This window comes from Coregonus lavaretus, assembly GCF_964263955.1.
Source record: "Coregonus lavaretus genome assembly, chromosome: 10".
NCBI classification, from domain to species: Eukaryota; Metazoa; Chordata; class Actinopteri; order Salmoniformes; family Salmonidae; genus Coregonus; species Coregonus lavaretus.
The window spans coordinates 31,548,002-31,571,811 of NC_139997.1; the positions used below are offsets into that span (position 1 = coordinate 31,548,002).

The following is a 23,810-nucleotide window of genomic DNA, read 5'->3' on the forward strand; positions in this document are numbered from 1 at the left end:
AATCAATCCCAGAACAACAGCAAAGGACATTGTGAAGATGCTGGAGGAAACAGGTACAAAAGTATCTATATCCACAGTAAAATTAGTCCTATATCGACATAACCTGAAAGGCCGCTCAACAAGGAAGAAGCCACTGCTCCAAAATCCAGACTACGGTTTGCAACTGCACATGGGGACAAAGATCGTACTTTTTGGAGAAATGTCCTCTGGTCTGATGAAACAAAAATATAACTGTTTGGCCAGAATGACCATCGTAATGTTTGGAGGAAAAAGGGGGTCGCTTGCAAGCCGAAGAACACCATCCCAACCATGAAGCACGGGGGTGGCAGCATCATGTTGTGGGGGTGCTTTGCTGCAGGAGGGACTGGTGCACTTCACAAAATAGATGGCATCATGAGGAAGGACAATTATGTGGATATATTGAAGCAACATCTCAAGACATCAGTCAGGAAGTTAAAGCTTGGTCGCAAATGGGTCTTCCAAATGGACAATGACCCCAAGCATACTTCCAGAGTTGTGGCAAAATGGCTTAAGGACAACAAAGTCAAGGTATTGGAGTGGCCATCACAAAGCCCTGACCTCAATCCTATAGAAAAGTTGTGGGCAGAACTGAAAAAGCGTGTGCGAGCAAGGAGGCCTACAAACCTGACTCAGTTACACCAGCTCTGTCAGGAGGAATGGGCCAAAATTCACCCAACTTATTGTGGGAAGCTTGTGGAAGGCTACCCGAAACGTTTGACCCAAGTTAAACCATTTAAAGGCAATGCTACCAAATACTAATTGAGTATATGTAAACATCTGACCCACTGGGAATGTGATGAAATAAATAAAAGCTGAAATAATCATTCTCTCTACTATTATTCTGACATTTCACATTCTTAAAATAAAGTGGTGATCCTAACTGACCTAAGACAGGGAATTTTTACTAGGATTAAACTGAGTTTAAATGTATTTGGCTAAGGTGTATGTAAACTTCCGACTTCAACTGTAGGTCAATGCCCCTTTAACCTCACATAGAGAAACGTGACGGACAACTAAAGTACTGGGAAAGAGACGTTAAAAGCAAATGTTTAAACACATGTTGTTGGACTATTCTCAACTTGTAAAGATACATTTCTCTGTTGCTCAGCCCGTTGGCTGTTGTTCACATGTGAAAGTATCAGAAAGATTTCATATAAATCTTTTTGGCATTAAAATAGCCTAATCTGTGTGGCTCAGACAGACAGTTTTGCCCAGGAGATTTGAGGATGTGCCCTTTTGAATTGAGTCCATCTGAACATCTGCTAAACAATAGGCCGTGGAAGGAACCTCTGGCACACAACTTAAAAAGAACCATTATATACACTGTAAATTCGCCTCTCACAAGTCATAGCTTGATGTTTTATGAGATATCACTTCTCACCAACAAAATCTATTCCCTCGACCTTTAGGTCATTTTGAAAACATATACCTAAACAATATTCTAAATGATTAAAAAAGGAAAAGTATATGTGGGTCAATTCTGTTCAGATTTCAAATTTGAAACAGTAATGTATGGAGTAATACAACACATCTCAATAATTTTTTTATGGATTGTTAAACAATAATAGAAAGGTTTGATATGATGTGGCGGTCCTGATAAGACATGTAGCTATCCGTATATTATGTTTGACTTATGGTGATCAAATCAATCAAATCAAATGTTATTGGTCACATACACGTGTTTAGCAGATGTTATAGCGGGTGTAGCAAAATGCTTGTGCTTCTAGCTCCGACAGTGCAGTAATATCTAACAAGTAATATCTAACAATTTCACAACATATACCCAATACACACAAAACTAGTGAGGAATGGGATTTAAGAATATATACATATATGGACAAGCAATGACAGAGCGGCCTAGACTAAGATACAGTAGAATATTATAGAATAGAATACAGTATATACATATGAGATGAGTAGTGCAAGATATGTAAACCTTATTAAAGTGACTAGTGTTCCATTTCTTAAAATGGCCAGTGATTTCAATAGGCAGCAGCAGCCTCTAATGTGCTCGTGATGGCTATTTAACAGTCTGATGGCCTTGAGATAGAAGCTGTTTTTCATTCTCTCGGTCCCAGCTTTGATGCACCTGTACTGACCTCGCCTTCTGGATAACAGCGGGGTGAACAGGCAGTGGCTCGGGTTGTTGATGTCCTTGATTATCTTTTTGGCCTTTCTGTGACATCGGGTGCTGTATGTGTCTTGGAGGGCGGGTAGTTTGCCCCCGGTAATGCGTTCGGCAGACCGCACCATCCTCTGGAGAGCCCTGCGGTTGTGGGCGGTGCAGTTGCCATACCAGGCGGTGATACAGCCCGACAGGATGCTCTCAATTGTGCATCTGTAAAAGTTTGTGAGGATTTTAGGTGCTAAGCCGAATTTCTTCAGCCTCCTGATGTCTCCTCATCAAAGAGAGAATACTTTTCCTTTCATGGTTGTCATGTTTGATCAGAATGTGCCCCTCGCTCATCTCATTTAGCTTCAGATTGAAGTCTTCTGATTTAAGTGGTGTTGGAGGGCCAGTAGGAGGCACCCTTTCCTCTGGTCAAAAATAAATATCCCAATGCCCCAGGGCAGTGATTGGGGACATTGCCCTGTGTAGGGTGCAGTCTTTCGGATGGGACGTTAAACGGGTGTCCTGACCTTCTGTGGTCACTAAAAATCCCACTAATTTATCGTAAAAGTAGGGGTGTTAACCCCGGTATCCTGGCAAAATGTTCAATCTGGCCTTCATACCAGCATGGCCACCTAATCATCCCCAGCTTCCAATTGGCTCATTCATCCCCTCTCCCCCTGTAATTATTCTCCAGGTCGTTGCTGTAAATTAGAATGTGAGTCAATTTACCCGGTAAAATAAGGGTAAAAGACGACAATTGTTTATATTTTAGTAAGAGTGCCAGCATACCACAACCATAAATACAGAAGCTTTCATTATATCCTATCCTTGTTTAGTGTTGCCAAACCATTCATAAACAAATCACAGTGGATAGAGCTTATCATGCTACTTCCTGTGTGATCTGATGTACCACAGCTGCATGGCACACCAGACTCATCAAAACAGCCCCCAAGTCTCAATGACTCTTGTGGTGTAATCAGATAGCCAGCATGTTTCTTTGTTACCTTCCCCCTTTACTTCCCTCTCCTATCTCTGATAAGAGACCAGTCAATGTGGTTGGGATTCCAGATACCCATTGGAGGAAACACACACACACACTAAGGTAAGTTCCTTACTAGAACTGGATAGATTGGTTGTTTTCCTGTGTTACACATGCTAGATAAGCGTCAGTAATGAGAGCTCAGTGATTCAATATTAATTCCACCCCCTGCCGCAGCCTGGGGGATGGTTGATGTCTCTAGTAGGGCTGTGTTTAGGCTGTGTTTAGGCTGGGGTGGTGGTGAGACTGGGAATGAAAAGGTTATTGATGATGATGATGATGATTTTATTGTAGAGTTTCAGATGCTGATTCAGCGTCTGCAGGACTACAGCATGGCTGGTCTAGGTCAGGGATTTCTATACGGTTTGAGGCGTTGTGGTTATGCCCTCCTCGGAAGTGGCTTGAGAAAGCTTACGTGGTTCACTTCACAGCAAAAAAAAAACATTTGGGAACCATTGGTCCATGTTAGCTGTGTGTGTGCGTAAGCGTGTGTGTGTGTGTGTTGTAGCACTTACACACTTACTGTAGCTATACTGTACTTACATTCTATTTTTTTTATCTTGAAAGCAGCATAGGAAATCCCTGGTTGATAATCAAACCAATCACCTTGATTGAAGCACATCTAATTACCATGGTCAATCAGCCACTGTAACATGTACTGTATTGTAATTCAGTAATCCTTCAGATTGGGTGTCAATAGAGGGGATTATTGGTGAGAGGTCCATTGAGATGCTGGGGGTGCTATGGTGAAAAACCAGGCTGACTGGGGGACTCCCTGTGAATGACAGAGTGATGGAGAAGGGGGAACAGGGCTCCTCTCCATGAGAAAGCACACATTTCCATGTGAGTCCATCTCTGTGTGGAGCACATTATCAGCACAATGCTATGCATATGGCCTTTCCTGCTCCCTGCCCCAGAGACAAACTAACAATATACAGTAGGCTTAGCCCTGCCGAGGGGGAGTGCTAGGAGGTGAGAGAGAGAGAGAGAGAGAGAGAGAGAGAGAGAGAGAGAGAGAGAGAGAGAGAGAGAATATTGTGTTTGTATCAGTAACTGACCAGTTATAAAGATTATAAAGAGAATTATCCACATTTCCTCAGTAATTCAATCAGAATTTTACCAGATACTAAGTCATTGTTCTAAATGAAGGTGAATTTTAGGCCTAGGTGATGAGTTACATTTAGGTCAAGTTTGATGATTATGATGACTACTCACCTCTCACAAGACTCTATTTGCCAGGCCAAAATCAAATCAATGTTAAATTAATGGCTTTGAATGCAACCCCTTCATGTTTATTCCAGGGTTAATAGATTACATCACAGAATGCACCTCACTGGTCCTATAAATAGCCAGAGCCTCTTTAATAAATATGAGCAAATTCTTCCTATTAATGCAATCTGCAGGGAGGGTGGGGGTTGTTTTGGGTAGGGCTGGGTGGTGTTGGTGGTTTTTTGCAGGGAGGGCTGACAGGGCAGACCACAGGATTTTCCCCCTTACGTTGTTAGTAGTTAGTCACTGGCTACTGAGAATGAAGGCTGGGAGGGACGGGTCACCTAAGAAAGCCCTCACAAAGATGGCATTGATCAAGCCTATGGCCGGCCGGGCCAGCTCTCTCTAGGAGAAACCCAGTCAGATCCCTCATTTAGGAGGACAGGAGAGAGGGAGGGAGTGAGGGATGGATGACGGGCTAGATTGGTGGTGACGGTTTTTATAACAGAGTCGTTAAGTTTAATGCAAGTCATAACGGGGAGCCCGTTTTCTCATATCCTCTCATTATGATTACGTCTCTTGGCTCTCCTCAAATGGCAGATTTCTCTCAATCGGAGAGGGATTGAGAAATGCATAATAACTTGGAGAGCTTGCTCGGTCTGTCCAGAATCCAAGAGGTCTTCCCTGAGCTCATAAAATAATATGACTTACTAAGTGGAAGTTATATTTTTATTTATTTAATAAATTTTTATTTAACCAGCAAAGACCTTCGCGGTTAGAAATCCTATTTTGCGAGGGCGACTTGGCAAGAGGTCAGTAGGAAATATGGTATAGGTGATATGTACAGCGCCTTCAGAAAGTATTCATACCCCTTGACTTATTCAAAATTTTGTTGTGTTACAGCCTGAATTCAAAATAGATTAAATATACTTTTTTTTCACCCATCTACACACAGTACCCTCTAATGACAAAGTGATTTTTTTTTTTTGAAATCTTAGCAAATTAATTGTAAATGAAATACAGAAAATATCTCATTTACATAACTATTCACATCCCTGAGTCAATACATGTTAGAATCATCTTTCGCAGTGATTACAGCTGTGAGCCTTTCTGGGTAAGTCTCTAAGAGCTTTGCACACCTGGATTGTACTATATTTGCACATTATTATTTACAAAATTCTTCAAGCTCTGTCAAGTTGGTTATTGATCATTGCTAGACAGCCATTTTCAAGTCTTGCCATAGATTTTCAAGCCGGTTTCAGTCAAAACTTTAACTAGGCTACTCAGTAACAATGTCGTCTTGGTAAGCAGCTCCAGTGTATTTGGCCTTGTGGTTTAGGTGTCTGGTGGAAAGTAGACTGAACCAGGTTTTCCTCTAGGATTCTGCCTGTGCTTAGCTCCATCCCATTTATTTAGTATCCTGAAAAAACTCCCCAGTCCTTAATGATTACAAGCATACCCATAACATGATGCAGCAACCCCTATGCTTGAAAATATGGAGAGTGGTACTCAGTAATGTGTTTTATTGGATTTGCCCCAAATATAACACTTTGTATTCAGGACAAAAAGTGAATTGCTTTGCCACATTTTTTTGCAGTATTACTTTAGTGCCTTGTTGCAAACAAGATGCATGTTTTGGAATATTTTTTTATTCTGTGCAGGCTTCCTTCTTTTCACTGTTTTAAAGTCACCGTTGGCCTCATTGTGAAATCCCTGAGCGGTTTCATTCCTCTCCGGCAACTGAGTTAGGAAGGATGCCTGTATCTTTGTAGTGACTGGGTGTATTGATACACCATCCAAAGTGTAATTAATAACTTCACCAAGTTCAAATGGATATTCAATGTCTGCTTATTTTTATTTTATTAAGCATGAGTTGGCATGAGCATACCCAGAGAAAAGTATTTTGTGTAGAGGTGCTGACTAACGGCCAATAAACTGTAAACTATAAAAATAAATAAAGAGATACGCACACTCTCTATATTTAAAACTCCCAGTAATTTATTGGGTAAAATGCCAACGTTTCGGCATCACTGTGCCTTCTTCAGGGTAATGTCATGAATGCTTGAACCAGGTTATGTAGACAAACAGTGCAATTAGTGCGACCAATGACAATAGTGAGGGATCTGGATAAGAGCGTCTGCTAAATGACGTAAATGTAAATGTAAATTAGGTTGATTATAATGAATTAAGTGAAACTATTAAAAGACAATAGTTTACAGCATATTTAAGATATTAGGCTATTGTTATCAGATGGAAACATAATTCGATATTGTACATTTTACTCATGAACTTATTTAGGCTTGCCATAACAAAGGGGTTGAAAACGTATTGACTCAAGACATTTCTCAAGACATTTCTACAAACATAATTCCACATTGACATTATGGGGTGTTGTGTGTAGGCCAGTGACACAAACTTCTCAATTTAATCAATTTAAAATTCAGGCTGTAACACAACAGAATGTGACAAAAGTCAAGGGATGTGAATACTTTCCGAAGGCACTGTGTATGTGGTCATTAGCACATTGAGGGCCTGTGAAGGGGCACTGGTACACAGTGTTCTGATCTCTGTGTGTGTTTATGGTACAGATGAGTAAGAGTGGAGGAGATGTGGGTGAAGTAGGGGGTCAGATTAATGCTCTGGGTCCGGTGTCAAGTGTCGGGCCCTTCAGTTTGGTGTGATCTCGTCGCGCGACATGCTACTTCCTGCTTTATTCATCCCTGATTCATTTGTTTTCATCTCCTGTTCCCTCCTAGACCTAGACACCCCACCCGGTCATTAAAACGTGGCTTCACATGTTCATGTCCAATCTGTGGAGCTACTCATCTATTTATGAATCAGTTTGTTTTATTCTGTGATTAATTTAGCCATGTTGATGAATTCAGCCACAAGCAACGATTATGTTGTAGGCCTTGATATAACAGCACAATTCCTTTCTGATCTTAGTCAGCATCATGAGTGTTTTGTATAATGTAGCATCAGACTGTGGTCTGTTATGATGCTCAAGTCTGTATGATGCTGGGTTCAGCACTTCTCCCCAGAGCTTGAAGACCAGTCATCAAAGAACAGTCCAGTCCAACTCTGGTCCTCCTGAGTCACAGGCCTTTTTTTACGGCTCTGCCTGTCTGTTACAAGAACACACAGCAGGGCACAGCTCCAACTAAGGCCACTCATTCAACATGAACACAAACAAAGCAATTGTAAAAGTGCCCATTCAGAACAATGGCAGCCAAGCTAATGAGTCAAAGGATGTGTTTTAGTAGGGGTTTGTGTGTAAATAGGGGTTATTTATAAAAACATACCGTAAAACTGTTTTACATTTACTACCTGTTGTTCCCAACCGGTATTTTCCCCATACAAAGATCCTAGACTAAATAACAACTATTGGCTCTATTTAACACCTTGAGGCAGACATCGGTGTTCAATTTGATTAGATTTTATACTTGTATTTTTTTTATTTGACAAATTAATGAAAGAATCTGTTACTTGATTGTACTTGCATGTTATTTAGTAATTATTTATCATTCCTTGCATGTTTAGTCATTTTTCCCATTGGTCATCAACTAATGGTTTTAAATGTTTTATGTTTTTTTTGTTTATATTGAGAATCTAAATGTAGTTACTGTTTTTTGGTTGATTGACCAAAAATACCTTTGTGCCTGAGCCAATAACAGTGGTTGTAAAGTACTTGTACTAGCAATAGAAAATTGCTATTTTGTAGTGAAAATAGCTAAAACTGTATTGTTGTAGCGTTAGGAGGGGGTCAAGGAAGTAGGTCTTGAACAGCACTTTCACTGGCTGTCTGTACGTTAGACACACATCCTGCCCAAAGTGTATGCACAATTTAGCCCTAGCCTCAAACCTGAAACTAACTATTACTGTGCACAAAATGATGTTACTTCTTAATATGTTGTTATTTTTAAAGCGATGTAATGTAAGTACGGGAGGGGGGGGAGAACGCCCCCATCCACATCGACGGGGCTGCAGTTGAAAAGGTTGGGTCCTCAAATCCTCAAAAAGTTCTACATCTGCACCATTGAGAGCATCTTGACTGACTGCATCACTGCTTGGTATGGCAACAGCACAGACCCTTGATCGCATGGCACTACAGAGGGTGGTGCGGACAGCCCAGTACATCACTGGGGCCGAGCTCCCTGCCATCTAGGATTTCATTTGATATTAGGCAGTGTGAATGGAAGGGCCGGAAAATCGTTAAAGACTCCAGCCACTCAAGCCATAGACTGTTCTCTCTGCTTCCGCACGGCAAGTGGTGTCAGTGTATCAAGTCTGACACCAACAGGCTCATTAATAGTTTATATCCCCAAGCCATCAGACTACTAAATAGCGAACAGAATGGCTACACACACACACATCCATACAATCACCATTTACGCTGCTGCTACTGTTTATCATATATCCTGATGCCTAGTCACCTTACCCGTATACATATCTACCTCTATCACTCCAGTATCCCTGCACATTGTAAATATGGTATTGGAACTGACCCTGTATATAGCTTCTTACTTTCTCATGTTCTTCTTATTTTATTTTTTTCTTGTGTGTTTTTGTTCTACTGTCACGCTCTGGCTCCGGGACTGTGTTGTTTGAGCCAGGGTGTATTCATTTGGTTGTGTTGGGTATAGGGTGTGTTCATTTGTTGTGTTTGGTTTTGGTTTTGTTTCCGTGTTTGGTCAGTGACTCCCAATCGGAGGTAACGAGTGTCAGCTGTCGGCTCGTTATCTCTGATTGGGAGCCATATTTATACTGTGTGTTTTCACCTTGTGGTTGTGGGTTTTTGTTCCTGTACAGTCATTGCCACTGTGGACTTCACTATCGTCTTTTGTTTTGTATTGACGTGCTTTACTAAATTAAAGTCATCATGTTCACTCAACGCGCTGCGTATTGGTCTCCTGTTTTAGACGATCGTGACAGAAAAACCCACCAAAGAAAGACCAAGCAGCGTATACAGGAACACCCGCAGGAGAGAACGCTGGTGGATGTCCTCCTCGGCTGGGGACATATTACGCAGGAGGAGGCCGTCCGGTACCGGAGGGCGATGAAGGGGGAGAACCTGGCAGGAGAGGAGCAACGGCGTCAGCAGGGCCATCGTCGGATGGACGAGAGGCAACCCCAAAAAGTTTTTTGGGGGGGGCACATGGCTTGGGCGGCTGGGCAGCAGGAGGCTGCCACAGAGAGACGTGGAGAGAAGGCTACCGGATTACGGGAGCCATTGGCGAGTAGAGGGAGGGAAGCAGTTGAGGCACGGCGTAAGAGACTGAGGTGTGTTACCAGTCCGGTCCGGCCCGTTCCTGATCCCCGGTTAAGGCCAGTGGTGTGTGTTCCCAGTACGGACCGGCCTGTTCCTACTCCACGCATCAAGCCCACGGTGTGCGTCGCCAGTCCGGCCCGACCTGTTCCTGCTCCACGTACCAGACCCACGGTGTGCGTCGCCAGCCCGGTCCGGCCTGTTCCTGCCACCCGCACCAAGTCTACGGTGCGCGTCGCCAGCCCGGTCCGGCCTGTTCCTGCCACCCGCACCAAGTCTACGGTGTGCGTCGCCAGCCCGGTCCGGCCTGTTCCTGCCACCCGCACCAAGTCTACGGTGTGCGTCGCCAGCCCGGTCCGGCCTGTTCCTGCCACCCGCACCAAGTCTACGGTGCGCGTCGCCAGCCCGGTCCGGCCTGTTCCTGCCACCCGCACCAAGTCTACGGTGCGCGTCGCCAGCCCGACCCGGCCTGTTCCTGCCACCCGCACCAAGACTACGGTGCGCGTCGCCAGCCCGGTCCGGCCTGTTCCTGCCACACGTACTAAGCCTACGGTGTACGTCGCCAGCCCGACCCGGCCTGTTCCTGCCACTCGCACCAAACCTACGGTGCGCGTCGCCAGCCCGGTCCGGCCTGTTCCTGCCACCCGCACCAAGTCTACGGTGCGCGTCGCCAGCCCGACCCGGCCTGTTCCTGCCACCCGCACCAAGTCTACGGTGCGCGTCGCCAGCCCGGTCCGGCCTGTTCCTGCCACCCGCACCAAATCTACGGTGCGCGTCGCCAGCCCGGTCCGGCCTGTTCCTGCCACCCGCACCAAGTCTACGGTGCGCGTCGCCCGGCCAGAGTCTGCCGTCTGCCCAACGGCGCCTGAACTGCCCGTCTGCCCAACGGCGCCTGAACTGCCCGTCTGCCCAACGGCGCTTAAACTGCCCGTCTGCCCAACGGCGCCTGAACTGCCTGTCTGCCCAACGCCGTCTGAACTGTCCGTCTGCCAAGCGCTGCATAAGCCGCCCGTCTGCCATGAGCCTTCAGAGCCGTCCGCCAGACCGGAGCCGCTAGAGCCTTCCGCCAGACAGGATCAGCCAGAGCCTTCCGCCAGACAGGATCAGCCAGAGCCTTCCGCCAGACAGGATCAGCCAGAGCCTTCCGCCAGACAGGATCAGCCAGAGCCTTCCGCCAGCCAGGATCCGCCAGAGCCAGCCAGCCAGGATCCGCCATTCAGTCCGGTACTGCCCCTTAGTCCGGTGCTGCCCCTTAGTCCGGTGCTGCCTCTTAGTCCGGTGCTGCCCCTTAGTCCGGGGCTGCCTCTTAGTCCGGTGCTGCCCCTTAATCCGGTGGGGGTCAGTTGGAGGAGGCTACGAAAGCGGGTAGTGACTATGGTGGGGTGGGGACCACGACCGGAGCCAGAACCACCGCCGAGGAGGTATGCCCGCCCAGCCCTCCCTTGTTTAGCCCGTATTGAGGCGCGGTCGCAGTCCGCGCCTTTAGGGGGGGGTACTGTCACGCTCTGGCTCCGGGACTGTGTTGTTTGAGCCAGGGTGTATTCATTTGGTTGTGTTGGGTATAGGGTGTGTTCATTTGTTGTGTTTGGTTTTGGTTTTGTTTCCATGTTTGGTCAGTGACTCCCAATCGGAGGTAACGAGTGTCAGCTGTCGGCTCGTTATCTCTGATTGGGAGCCATATTTATACTGTGTGTTTTCACCTTGTGGTTGTGGGTTTTTGTTCCTGTACAGTCATTGCCACTGTGGACTTCACTATCGTCTTTTGTTTTGTATTGACGTGCTTTACTAAATTAAAGTAATCATGTTCACTCAACGCGCTGCGTATTGGTCTCCTGTTTTAGACGATCGTGACATCTACCTTATGTTATTTTTAGTGCTACATTGAGTACGGTTACATGCACACAATAATGTGATTATTGTGGATAGTCAGATTAGTATAATAATTTGATTAAAAGGTTTACATGCTTTGCAAGAAGAACGATTTCCCTAATAATCCTGTTTACATGACAGATATGAAATCAGGCTACCTGATGGCTATCTGATAAATGCAGAAAATCGCCAATCAAAACAAACGTTCTACCACAGCGACCATGACATTTTGGGGATGCATATTTGATTTTGAGTTCGGACATATAAAGTGTGTATGTGAAAACTACTTCTAAGATGCATACATTCACTTGTTCCGAACTCTCTTCACTCGCTCTAAAGAGGGAGGCTCGCTTGGCTGGTGCTAGCACATGCCCAGATCAAACACACAGCTGGAACGCTGTTTAAGGTGTTTATATGTCCTAATCATTTGAAAGATTGTTCAGAAAACCAGGTGTTTTAATCGGCGTATGTTTACTTTGATTTTGACCTTACACCGATTAAGATAAGCAGAGTAAGGTGTTTACATGACTAATGCCATAACCAGCCTACTGCCATAATCAGTTTAATACCGAATTATTACTCTGCATGTAAACCTACTCATTTATATTGGTTACTGCATTGTTGGGTTTGGAGCTTGCAAGAAAGGCATTTCACTATACTTGTGCACGTGACAAGAAAAACTTGAAGTAGAACATACTGTACAGTATTTCACAGTGGAAGACTGTCTTGCTGCCTGTGGTTTTCTCCAGCTCCATAGTAACCTATGTGGAGACCTGTGGGTTGTCAAAGCAGACGATCAACAAGGTGAACATTATAGGAGCCGCACGTACAGTCACCCATTATTCACAGGATACTGTATAAGCCACACATATTCAGCATTGGTCTGTCATATAATTGTTACTTACATAATTTGTTTGCTGACAGTGATACTGAAATGGTGTGGTGAGTTTGCCACAATAAATAAAGCATTGGCGATATTCAACCTAGGCCCTCTGGGTTAGTAGTGTGGGTATCGATCAATGGGATAAGATCCACCCAGGCAGGCCGGGCACCACAGGATGAAGACTGACTGGACTCTGGTTCTAGCTTCCTCCCAGTTCCGCTGCTCCCCTTCCTCCCTCCTCCTGGCCTCCCCTGGGTCCCAACTCCCTACGTTGGGCAGCCTGGCCGGGCTAGTCCTGGCTGTCTCCATCCCTCTGTGAGTCAGTCAACCTTTCCACTCCCCACACCCTGCGTCTGGAAAGGCCAGCAGCAAAGTCACTGAGTGAGGCAGACCTCTCACCTCATCACACCCCCTCAGCCACTCACAGGCCCAGACCCAGGTGGTTGTTGGGGACTGTTTTATAGGACTACATGCATGGGAGGTGACAGGAATAATAGAGTGCTATATATAATTGGTGCTCTTTGTTTCCTGGCAGTGGGCACCCCAGGGGGCAGGCAGTGTGTTTAGCTGACTGTCCCTCCCGGCAGACCCGTGCTGATAAGTCATTTCCAAAAAAGAAATGATCTCATCCCTTCTTCCCTCCCTCCCTCCCTTCTTTCTTCTTTGTTTAAGGCTCCCTCCTTTTTGTGAATGTGTATAAGCTTTTTGTGAATGTGTACGTCTGTGAGAGTGTGAGAGAATGTGTGTGTCTGCCACAGATGACTGGGGAGCAGGCAGGGTTGTGATAAACACCCTGGCTGGGTAGTACTAGGGGATATCAGTCCAGGAGTGGGCTCCATGCCTTAGTGATGAAGTCATTGGGAAAGAGCCTGATTCAACTGGACCAGATCAGGCTGACAGAGTGAGACATGGAATCAGAGGGACACGCTCCCTACACACACAAGCTCCCTACACACACACGCTCCCTACACACACACGCTCCCTACACACACACACTCCGTTTTTTCCCCACCGTATCGTTCACTGTAATTCCACGAACTCTACCGTCACAGATCATTATAATGGATTATTGCTTCTACTATAATTAACAGTATTTTATTTGACCACATAACAGCAATTCTACAGTTTGTTACAGCTTGAACAAAACAAATGAACTGTGTAAAAAAGTTATTAGAAACTTTCAATTGAAATACTTGAATTGGCCCATAAGTAAAATTAGATGGGCACCTTTTATGTGAGTGGTTTAATCATAGATATTCAGAGGTGTGACAAAGACTTGCAGGTTTCAGTGTCTCGGGCAAAATGCCATTAACACCAAGCCTGAGTTTCTGGCTGTAGGCCTATCTGGTTATACTGGCTGAAGTGTTATGTTTGATGTGAACTTGGGATCTGATGGTCTTATGTCTTTGTTGTGATGTTGTAACCAGTTGGACCTGGCCAGGGGGTTAGCTAGCTGAACTAGCTGTCATGTGAGCATTGCTCTCCATCTCTGTCATGTCCTGCATATGAGTTGGATGTGTGTGTATGATTGCACCACTAATGTTAATGTGTGTATTGTGTGTGCTTGTGGTCATCTATGGCTCAGTTGTTAGAGCATGGTGCTTGTACCGCCAGGGTTGTGGGTTCGATTCTCAGGGCCACCCATACGTAAAATGCGTCTGCTGAATGTATTATGTGTGGGTGCTTGTTTGAGAGTGAAAAAGTGTGAGAGAGTGTTTGCGCTTGTGTGTGTATGTGCATGTCTGTGTGTAAGAGAGCGAGAGCAAGTGTGTGCCCCTCTCCCTCAGAGGTGGCAAGCTGAGCTGCTTCAGAGGGGGTCATAGGTTACCTCTGACTCATGTTCTGTGGAATTTGGTCTCAAGAAAAAATAAATAATAATAATGAACGGCAGCAGGAAATGATAGCACATTAAAAAAAAGGACTGTTAATGGTGGTCACAAATTAACCCTTTCATGTTTTGTCCTCTATGTAAGAGGAGGATATGGTGGTTTGGGGGAAGGAAGCAAGTCTGATTTCCCTCCAAACCCCCCCCCCCCATCTATCCCCTGGTTCAGCACTTGAACAATTCACACCTCCCTGGCAATTTATCAATGAGTTGATTTCCTCCTTATTGTGACTTGGCTGTGAGTGGGCAGACAGTAGACCTTTTTCTCAGCTAGACTGGGAGCTCAAAACGCTGACTGCAGCTATCTGATTTGGCACTGCTTGTTTCATACAGGCAGACATCCATATCGTGATGCATTATGTACTAATCAATTCCATTCTTCTAAGCAGGGCCTAGGCCCTATCCCCTACTTGTCAGCATGTGGACATGTAGTAGTAGTCCCCAGGTCTGCTGGCAGTGCTTCAGTCACAGCCTCTCGTCTCCTCATCATTAGACAGAACACTGTTGATTTGACCGTCTGACCATCAGCATCTGGAGTATGGAGTGCTTTTTGTGGGGGGGTTTTCAGACATAACAAGCATTTATTGTGTGGGAGTTTAGTCAGTAGGCATCCTGGGAATGTGTGTGTGTGTGACTGTGTGTGTAAATGTGTGTGTGTGTTTGTTTCAGTCGGTGTATGTTTCAGTGTGTGTGTGTGATGATACCTCTACCTCCTGTATATCTGAGTCAGTCCTCAGTTCCATCCACTGACCTGACATAGTGCAGTGAGCTCACAGGGTGAGGAGAAATAAGATGAATCACCTGATTGATAAAGTCACCCCTTCCATGTATCTACGGTATGCATCACACAGTTTATGTGCATCACTGCATGCATGGGCTTCATAACGTTAGCAAGAGAGTAATACAAATATCAACATCTGACACAGGCATTGATCAAAAGTACATGTACTGTATATCAATGTAAAAAAGTGTCCACTCATTGCTGCAAAAGTGATCTGTTATTTTAGGTTAGTGATGCATTACAAGTCATTAAGTCACACCCTGTGTCCTACCTGGCATCATCAAATAGCTGCTGGTCCCACGTTCAGTCCACAAGGCTGCTTTAGCGTGGGCTTTGTAGTCCAAACATACTACCTTATCTGGTCAATGGCGCCATATATTTGCTCTCAGTGTCGCATATTGATTAAATCTAACCTTAAGTTGATTTATTTGTCTAAAATAAGGCTTTTGCTAACTTTTGATCCCATATAAGTGGCCTTAATAATGCAGGTAGGCCTATATTTTACATTTACATTTACGTCATTTAGCAGACGCTCTTATCCAGAGCGACTTACAATATGTTATTGTAAGGACATTATATGTAGCTTCAGTTTGATTATTTTTGTTAGATGTATTTATTTAGGCTCTGGTATATTGTGAGTCACTGAATGAAGACCCGTCTGATATAAAAAGTATAAGATTGAGGATTTTTCTTTTTTTATAAATATCAAATGCTTAAGTTTCTTAATTCAGCAATCATTTAAATTATCACTAAATATGAAAATGGATATTGTGATGGTATTCGAAATTGATATATTTTTTTACCTGCGAGTTGTAATAGTTTTGTCTCCCGTCGGAGACATTGCAATGTTTTTTCTCCCGTTGGATTGCATGATATTATTTCAATTTGGATTCCCTTGTTATGGTTCACTGAAAATATTCAATGTGAGAAATTGAATGTAGCGTTCAATGTAGCATAGATTTAGAATGATCTATTAATCAGAATTGACAGAATAGACAGAATTGATTCAAATCTATCATTTAAATTTGTGATATGTTTTTGTTCAGTTGACTATAATTATGTCTGCTTGTTGTTATTTTAGGGAGAAATGTAATTTTGAAACCATTGACATTATTTTAGCTAGAATCCATAAACATCAATTATGACTGATCTATTTTATATTCTTATTACAGGAACTAGATAAAAGCCATATTCCTCTTTAATAGGGAAATCTTGATTTTGTATTTGATTGTTTAGTTAATTCTAAAAGTGTCTAGGTTTTTCTTGTTTGTATTTATTTTGTCATTCATATCACATATATGTATATTTCTCCACCCACCCACACTGTAAGTCTATAGTAAATATATTGATGTTATAGTATTGTAAAACACATGATTTCAACAAACATGGTGGTTACTAGGTTTGTTCAGTAGCTGTTGAGCAAATAGCAGGAATTAAAAGTTTACTGAATACTTTATTTGGATTTTAACTGGATTTTAACGAAAGCTACTTCCACTCTCCCTCTTATAATTAACAAGCCAGCAAACTCAGGTTGTGGTGACAAAAATAATTGAAGAGAATACATTTCATTTAAAAACTCACAGAGAGTAAATCTACTACAATAATGTAACATTTTTTTAAATCACAGGCATTTTAATGCATGCCTTCAGAAAGCATCTAGATTCCACATACTCAAATTCTCACTGGTCATCAACCCTGCACCTTAGAAGCTACTGCCCTATGTACATAGACATGGAATCACTGGTCACTTTAACAGTGGAACACTGGCCACTTTAATCATGTTTACATACTGTTTTACTAATTTCATATGTATATACTGTATTCTAGTCAATGCCATCCTATTCAGCTATTGCTGTATATATACTAGTCTATCCTACGTATCCTACAGATAGATATACTAAATATTCTATCCACATCCATTATGTCTATACATCCCATCATATATATCTATATATATATATATATATATATATATATATATATATATATATATATATATATAATATTTTATATTTCTTAATTCCATTCTTTTACTTTTAGATTTGTGTGAATTATTAGATATTACTGCACTGTTGGCGCTAGGAACACAAGCATTTCGCTACACCCGCAATAACATCTGCTAAATATGTGTATGCAACCAATAAAATGTGATTTTAATGTAACATTTTAAATTCCTCTTGAACAAAAATACATTATAATCACTGTCTGAGCTTCTTACAAAAATACAGCACAAAATAAGGTTTTAAAGATACTCACAGGTATATAAAACAACGCAAGATTAGAAGAAACATATAAGTCCAGAAGGTTCACAAAGCATTGAGATAGTTCCAAAAGCTGAAAACAGGCAGATCTATGTACATAAGGACACAGATACAGCCCTAAGGTATTAGGTTTGAGTTTCTGTCTACTTGTTGAGTGTTTGCGCCGGGTTCATGACTCACTATTGCTCATCGTACAGGGCATGAATTGAGCCCGCTATTTCTCAAACCCTGACTTTCTCTCTTTGTTCTTGTCAGTTTGTTTTTAGTCAGTTGGAAATTGAATCTCTCATTTGATTTTGAATAAAAAAAATTGTCTTAGAGTTAAGTTATTACTAGGATTGTTGTACTAATTAGCATTTTAGAAGCAGTTTGGTTTCTAGGTGTGTAAAAGGTGTTTAGGATTAAAGAATGTGTAGGACGAATGGGGGAGGGGACGAAACTTTTATCCACTCATCTTCCTCGGTTGATCTTTAGATCCATCTTTGGATCTGATTTTGTGTGTTCTTTATTGTGTCAGTTGAGCATGATCTCTAAGCTTTTCTTTGTGATTTGCAGCCTTTTTTCTGTCCATTCATGATGAGGATATCCGTAACTCTGTGTTTGGTTAATGATTAAAAGAAACGTAACTGTTGTAAACTCATGCAAACGCTTGCTGTGACAACAGGCTGAGACAACTTGTTTTGTCACACAATTAGAGGGAAGGTGTGTGTGTGCGTGCGTGTATGTGAGAAAACACATGGACATGTGTGGGGAATTACTGTAGTTTGAAAGAGAAAGTTATCGGTCCTATAAAGTCAACGGTATATGACCATGCCCTGCCTTTGTGAACATACGGTTTGCGCTTTGAGTTGTGTCTTGGAACATGCCACCCCCACCCCACCATTACAGATGTATAAATCAGGAGTTGGAATGCTTTTAACAATGGTGGTAAAGGGATATAATTGACAGTGTTGTGCCACTAAAGAGTATAAGTGAAGGTCTTTAGTATGTATTTGTTCAGTGATTAATCACTAACTCCTGACTAGGGATGGGCCATTCTCTGTTCCACAGCATTGTCTCTCTCTCTGTTAGTGTGCTTGTAGTTGGTTGCTGAATCTTGTAAAGGGTTTTCCTAATATGGGCCGTCTTACTGAGCCTTCTCCTCCTATGGCTGGTAGAGGGCAGGGCCTTCCCCCTCTCTCAGCCAGTGATGACACAGGCACGACTCACTTCCTCATTAATTGGCTGAAACCAGTTCTTACAGGAACCGCCGGTGATAAATGTGAGAGTTCTGAGAAGTCATTCATTTCTCCTCGCTCGCTGCAGCCGAGAGGAGAGGAGCACTGCAGGGGAGTTGAACGGGTTCGCGGATGTGTGGGTGCCGGAGCCGCAGTGTGTGTGTCTGTGGACTTAGAGGACAAGCCAATTTTTTCCCCTTTTTATTTTCTCTCTTTAAAAAAAAAACCAAAAAACAAGCTGAAGTGCGTAGGATATGTAGCTCTCAGTACATCCTGTACTTTTCAGTGTTTCATTTTTTTTGGTTCTGAATTCCTGTCTGTGGGGATGAGCTGTTTGAAACCGCAGTCTCTCTCGCGCGCACACTCTGTGTGGAGGGAGGGAAGCAGGGAGAGAGGGAGGGAGGGGGAAGCAGCACTGTACAGGAGGCAGTACAGTATGTCTCCCTTTGTTGCTGCCCTTGGTGGTGAGTAACAATGATGTGACGTGCTCTGTGTCCCCCCCTCCCTCCCCTCTCTCTCTCTTTTTTTCCCTCCTTCCCTCCCTCTCTTTTTCCTTCAATCTGTTGGCTGTGTGGCAGTGCTGTCCCAGTGCTGGGCGCCTCTCTACAGAAGCCCTTCAGGGAGTACTTGGAGGCTCAGAGGGCCAAGATGCACCACCGCACGGGAGAGGGGACCCCAGCTGTAAGTACCTCGTACTCTACTCTACCACCTCCCTCTATTCACTACCTCTCTCATGGAGGGGCCGTTTCTCTGAAGAATGTATTGCCCTCGCCGTCTTTCTTTCATTCTCTCTCCACTTTTCTTTCCACTTTTCTATCTTTTTCTCTCTCTCTCTCTTTCTCGCTCTCTCTTTGTCTCTCATTAATTTTCCATTTCAAATGTATTTTTCACTTTCCTTTTAATCCCTTTTTCTACTCTCTTTTTCACTCTTTCTTCACTTTTTTTTCTCTGATTTTTAATCCTTCCATCTCTCACTGACTGTCTTTCTTCTACAGTAGTGGGATGAATATCAACAGTGCAGATGATACCGTAGTCCAGCAGTAGTAATGTAATAGTACTGTACCGCAGGGCCTCGGGGCAGCGTTTAGGGTGACAGGGAGAGGGTTCGCTGGGTGCACGGCGGGCTGGGCAGGCTGAGGGGGGGGCTAAGAGGGGCTGGGGCTAAGGGAGAGGGGGCCAGTGTAGGGTCTGGCTGTAGCTCTGGTAGCAGTGTTACCGCTGTTAGCACTTAACAGTGTTAGCAGTAGGTATGCTGAGTCATGCTCAGTCTGAGTGGATGGGAGTGTGTGAGTGTGAGTGGTCAGTCACTCCCCCGTGTCACAGAGTGCCCCGCCTGAACCCATTGCTAGTGCTGACTGGGGACCAGGGACCGGGGCGGGGTTCCTCCTGCTCTGCCAATAACAATCCATCCAAAAAAGCAGTCTGGGACAAAAAGAGCCAGTTATAGCAGGAGCCATATCTCTTTGAAAGCTTTTTTTCCTTTTCATTCTCTCTCTCCCTCCCTCCCTTCTCTCTCTCTCTCTCTCTCTCTCTCTCTCTCTCTCTCTCTCTCTCTCTCTCTCTCTCTCTCTCTCTCTCTCTTGCTCGCTGTCTCCCTCTCTCTTTCTCTCTCCCGCTCCCTCTGTCAAAGTGATTCATTGAAAACGTTTTTATAAAAAAGGAATGGAGAGACTGAGTTGCACAACGAGAGATTAAGGCTGTTTCTAGAACAATGTTCCTTTTTTTCTTGTAACTTGAACCTCCTGCAGTTGCAGGAGAAAAGCGAGGCAATTTAACTTTGAGGAGAGTGAGGCTGCCAGTTGGGGTTACCAGGGGCGAGGGAGGAGGTTGGCGGGTTCACTTTTTACTACCACTGATCTCTATCTCTCTGTCCTGCACACATGGATGGATGTGAGAGTGGATCCCATCCCACACAGATAGAACATAGGTTCTACTCTAGCATCAAGACTAGAGACAAGGGAGGTGGACTCCATAGTAATCAGGGTCTCGCCCTTCTATTTCTGTTCCGTTCCTCGCAGAATGAAAACTGGCTGTCGTGGGTCTTTGAGAAGGTGATCGTGGTCATGGTTTGTTTCTTTGTCTGCCCCATTGTCAACTCCATGGCCCAGAGCTATGCCAAGCGCCAGCAGCAGCAGAAGTACTATGAGGGCAAAACCAAGTGAAGGCGACAATGAGAGGAGAGCAGCTAGCCTAGTACACATTCTGGGCTCTCGCTCAAATAACCCTCAGCACAAACTTTCTGCTTCTTCCTCATTTTTTCTCTCTTTACCAATAATCTCCAATGAGACACAAACCGCCATAATCTGAATTATGGGTGTCCATGTTATCGATCGATGGACATCCACCATATGAAGTAACCGTTTTCTTTGTTTCTGTAGTGGTACTGAAGTTGATCTGTTTACCTTGAACTTGGACTTAATTTATTAGTTTGCCAGGCTTTTTTTTATAGAGATGATGGCTCATAGTTTTTGGCATCCTTGAGTGGTTGTTCACTATAAGGTAGGTGCTTGGCCGTGTGGTGTGTTTTATGGATAGGACATCCATTTCATTGAGCAGCTCTACAGTGACTGTGTGTGGGTGGGTGGGTGAGCAGCTCTGCGAGGCCTTAAGTACTCTTTGGTCCAGCTTCCACTACTAGAACTAATGGTCATAGAGCCACTTTATTTACAGGATTATGTTTGGCTTGGATGGGTTTTATTTGACTAAGGTTATATATTACTTAAATTGCGCAAGGCCTAATCTGTTTTTTCCCAGTTAATTTATTAGGAGTTGTGATTTTCGTTGTCGTTTTTTTCAACTGTTGCGGCATTATGGTAAGACAAGGTATGTACATGAAATGCATAGATTGTTAATAATCTTGTAAATCAGTTTTTCTAAATTCCACAAATCTGCTGTAGATAGACCTAAATCAATCAATATAGGGAGTTAAAGAACCTGATTTGTATCTGTAGGCCTACATACATACTGCTATTGATGTCATTTTTATGCTGTAAAATTCCACAGAGTGAGCACCTTTGGATCAGACAATATAAATCGTCCATTAATCATTCTGCTGGTCCCTTTGTCTGGAGTTATTTTTCTACTTCCAATAAGAGAGCACATGAGTCAGACCCAGGGCTACTCAACCAACCAGATGCAGTGATGGATTGAATTGTGTGTGCCACTTTTGTTACTCTTCCTTATCGAGCCTTTCATTTGGACCCCAAGTTTTGTTTGGTGGTATCTGTTTAGTTCATAAGATCTTTTAGGGGTTTATAAGATATTTTGTGCCTGGTTTGAAGCGTGTGGTAAGTGTTCCCTTTGTCTTCAGTGCCTGTAAAGCTTGGACACTCTGCAAGCTCATGTTCACCATTAGTCTGGAAGGAAGAAAGGAAGGGCAGCACTTAAAAAAACATGTTATGCCATCAATGTTTCTTTTTTTTCTGTCTCTTAAGCTCGTTGGATAATGTCAGCTGGTTCGTGATCCAAGATTCCTCTTTTTCTTAATTGCTTGTGAAATGTTTTTTTTTTTTTTGGCACCGTTGCCCCGGTATGTTGGTTTGGGAGCTCCGGGCAGGCAGGCAGGGTGGGGAAAGAGAGCGAGCGGAGAGAGAGAGAGAGAGCGAGTGCAGTGAAAAGCTTCTGTGGCATTACCTCGAGTGAACCCTCCTAGGAACTCGCTGCACTGCCCCAGTGACGGAGCCAGGAGACGAATCAGTCGAGTAGATTCAAAACAGAGGGGCACTGTTGAACGCACAGAGCATGCCTCTCTCCGCTCTGCTGCAGCTCTGCTAATCACACCATTCAAATACAGCCTCTCTGTCTCAGGGTAAGTAATGGAAGGATTTTTTTCCTGTTCTTTCCTCATGTTGCGTGTGTGTCTCAGGCATGTCCGTCACTCTCTCGGCCTGTCAGATAGCTTATCAGACTGGTGTTGGCTGTTACATTGCAAGGCGACAACAGTCTGTAGGCTGTCTGACATTTCGGGGTCTTTCATCTGACCAGCATCCTGTTTCTTCCTTGTCCGTCTGGTGGTGTTGTTGTCATTGTTGAAGCATCGGTGCCCATTTTGTGCTGTGTGGTCTGATGTTATAGTTTCTCTGTTAGCCCCTCTGTTTGTAAAATGATGTTTGAGACACAAGTCTATTGTATATTTACTCTTCCATCGATGTGTTCTTTATTGACTTTGTTTAAAGTCGTTATATCTCTATGTCTGTTTGTACATGAAAATGTATTGCCGTAAATTTGTCCCATTGGTGTGTGTGTGTCTCCATCTTTACTTTAGATTTTTTAACCAGCATCATTGCCTTCCTGTTAAAAGGGTGTGTGTTTCCGCGGTTTGGCTCAGTCCCCTTGATTTCCAGAGAATCAAGAAAGCACACACCTTATTGCAAACATTCCATTGTGACAGACAGCCAGTGTTTGCTATGGTACACACCGTCCTCGCCTCAGATAGGTCCACTTTCCACTATTGCTCAATAGCTGATTTTTTTTTTTTGTCTAACGTTGCATTTTATTGGTTTTTTATTTTTCTTGTTTTTGCTTCAGGGTTTGTATTTACAATTTTAGAAAAAGCTGAAATCATGGCTTGACCATTAGATGTTCTTTCTGTGGTCATAAATTCACAGAGCCAAGATGACTTACCTTTCGAGAAATTACTTTTGTTTTTCCAGAATATGAGGGAAACATTTTCCTGGTTATAAAAGCGAAATCCTTGGATAATATTGGAATGGTCCCGCTGGCTCAGGGAGTATGTTTTCCTTGGCAGTTTCAGAACGTCCTGTTCCATAAGGGAGCCCCCTTTTTTTCGTATGTGTTTACGTTTCTATGTGTAAATGTCTGTGTAATGGTGGGTGTCTGTACTTCGGAATTATTTTCTATGTATGTACTGTTTTATCTGTTTTCTCTTTAAATAAAGTGAACTGAAATAAAGTTGCTGGGTTTTGTTCATTGTTTTTTAATCATGTGATATGCGGTAACTGTGACCACACAACCCAGTAGGACTGACCCTAGAGTTCCACAGAGACATTCACAGATCAGCCTTGGGGAGGGACAGGAAGGACATGGACTCGTTTTCTCTCATGTTTCACATTTTATCGTTATCACATTACAGACAGACTCTCACCCTTCAACATTTACATCATATTACTTTCAGATTGCATATCAAGTTAGTCGTGCGAGGTTACAGTAACCAATAAGGGTTAACAGAAAATGACTATTGGGTTACAGTTAAGGATTATTTATATCTGAATGATGGACTTACCTAGAATAATCCTCATTACCATCA

At 43.5% G+C, this 23,810-nt stretch overlaps 1 pseudogene across 1 annotated transcript in view; it reads left to right on the forward strand.

The window, feature by feature from the left end:
• The window catches only part of LOC311136179 (vacuole membrane protein 1-like), a 108,243-nt pseudogene extending 84,788 nt beyond the window's left edge, over positions 1-23,455 (forward strand). Inside the window, exons 12-13 of the transcript XR_014615428.1 lie at positions 19,123-19,225; positions 20,563-23,455. The product of XR_014615428.1 is annotated as a vacuole membrane protein 1-like (transcript). The remainder of the gene's footprint in view (positions 1-19,122; positions 19,226-20,562) is intronic.
• Positions 23,456-23,810: the final 355 nt, after the last annotated feature.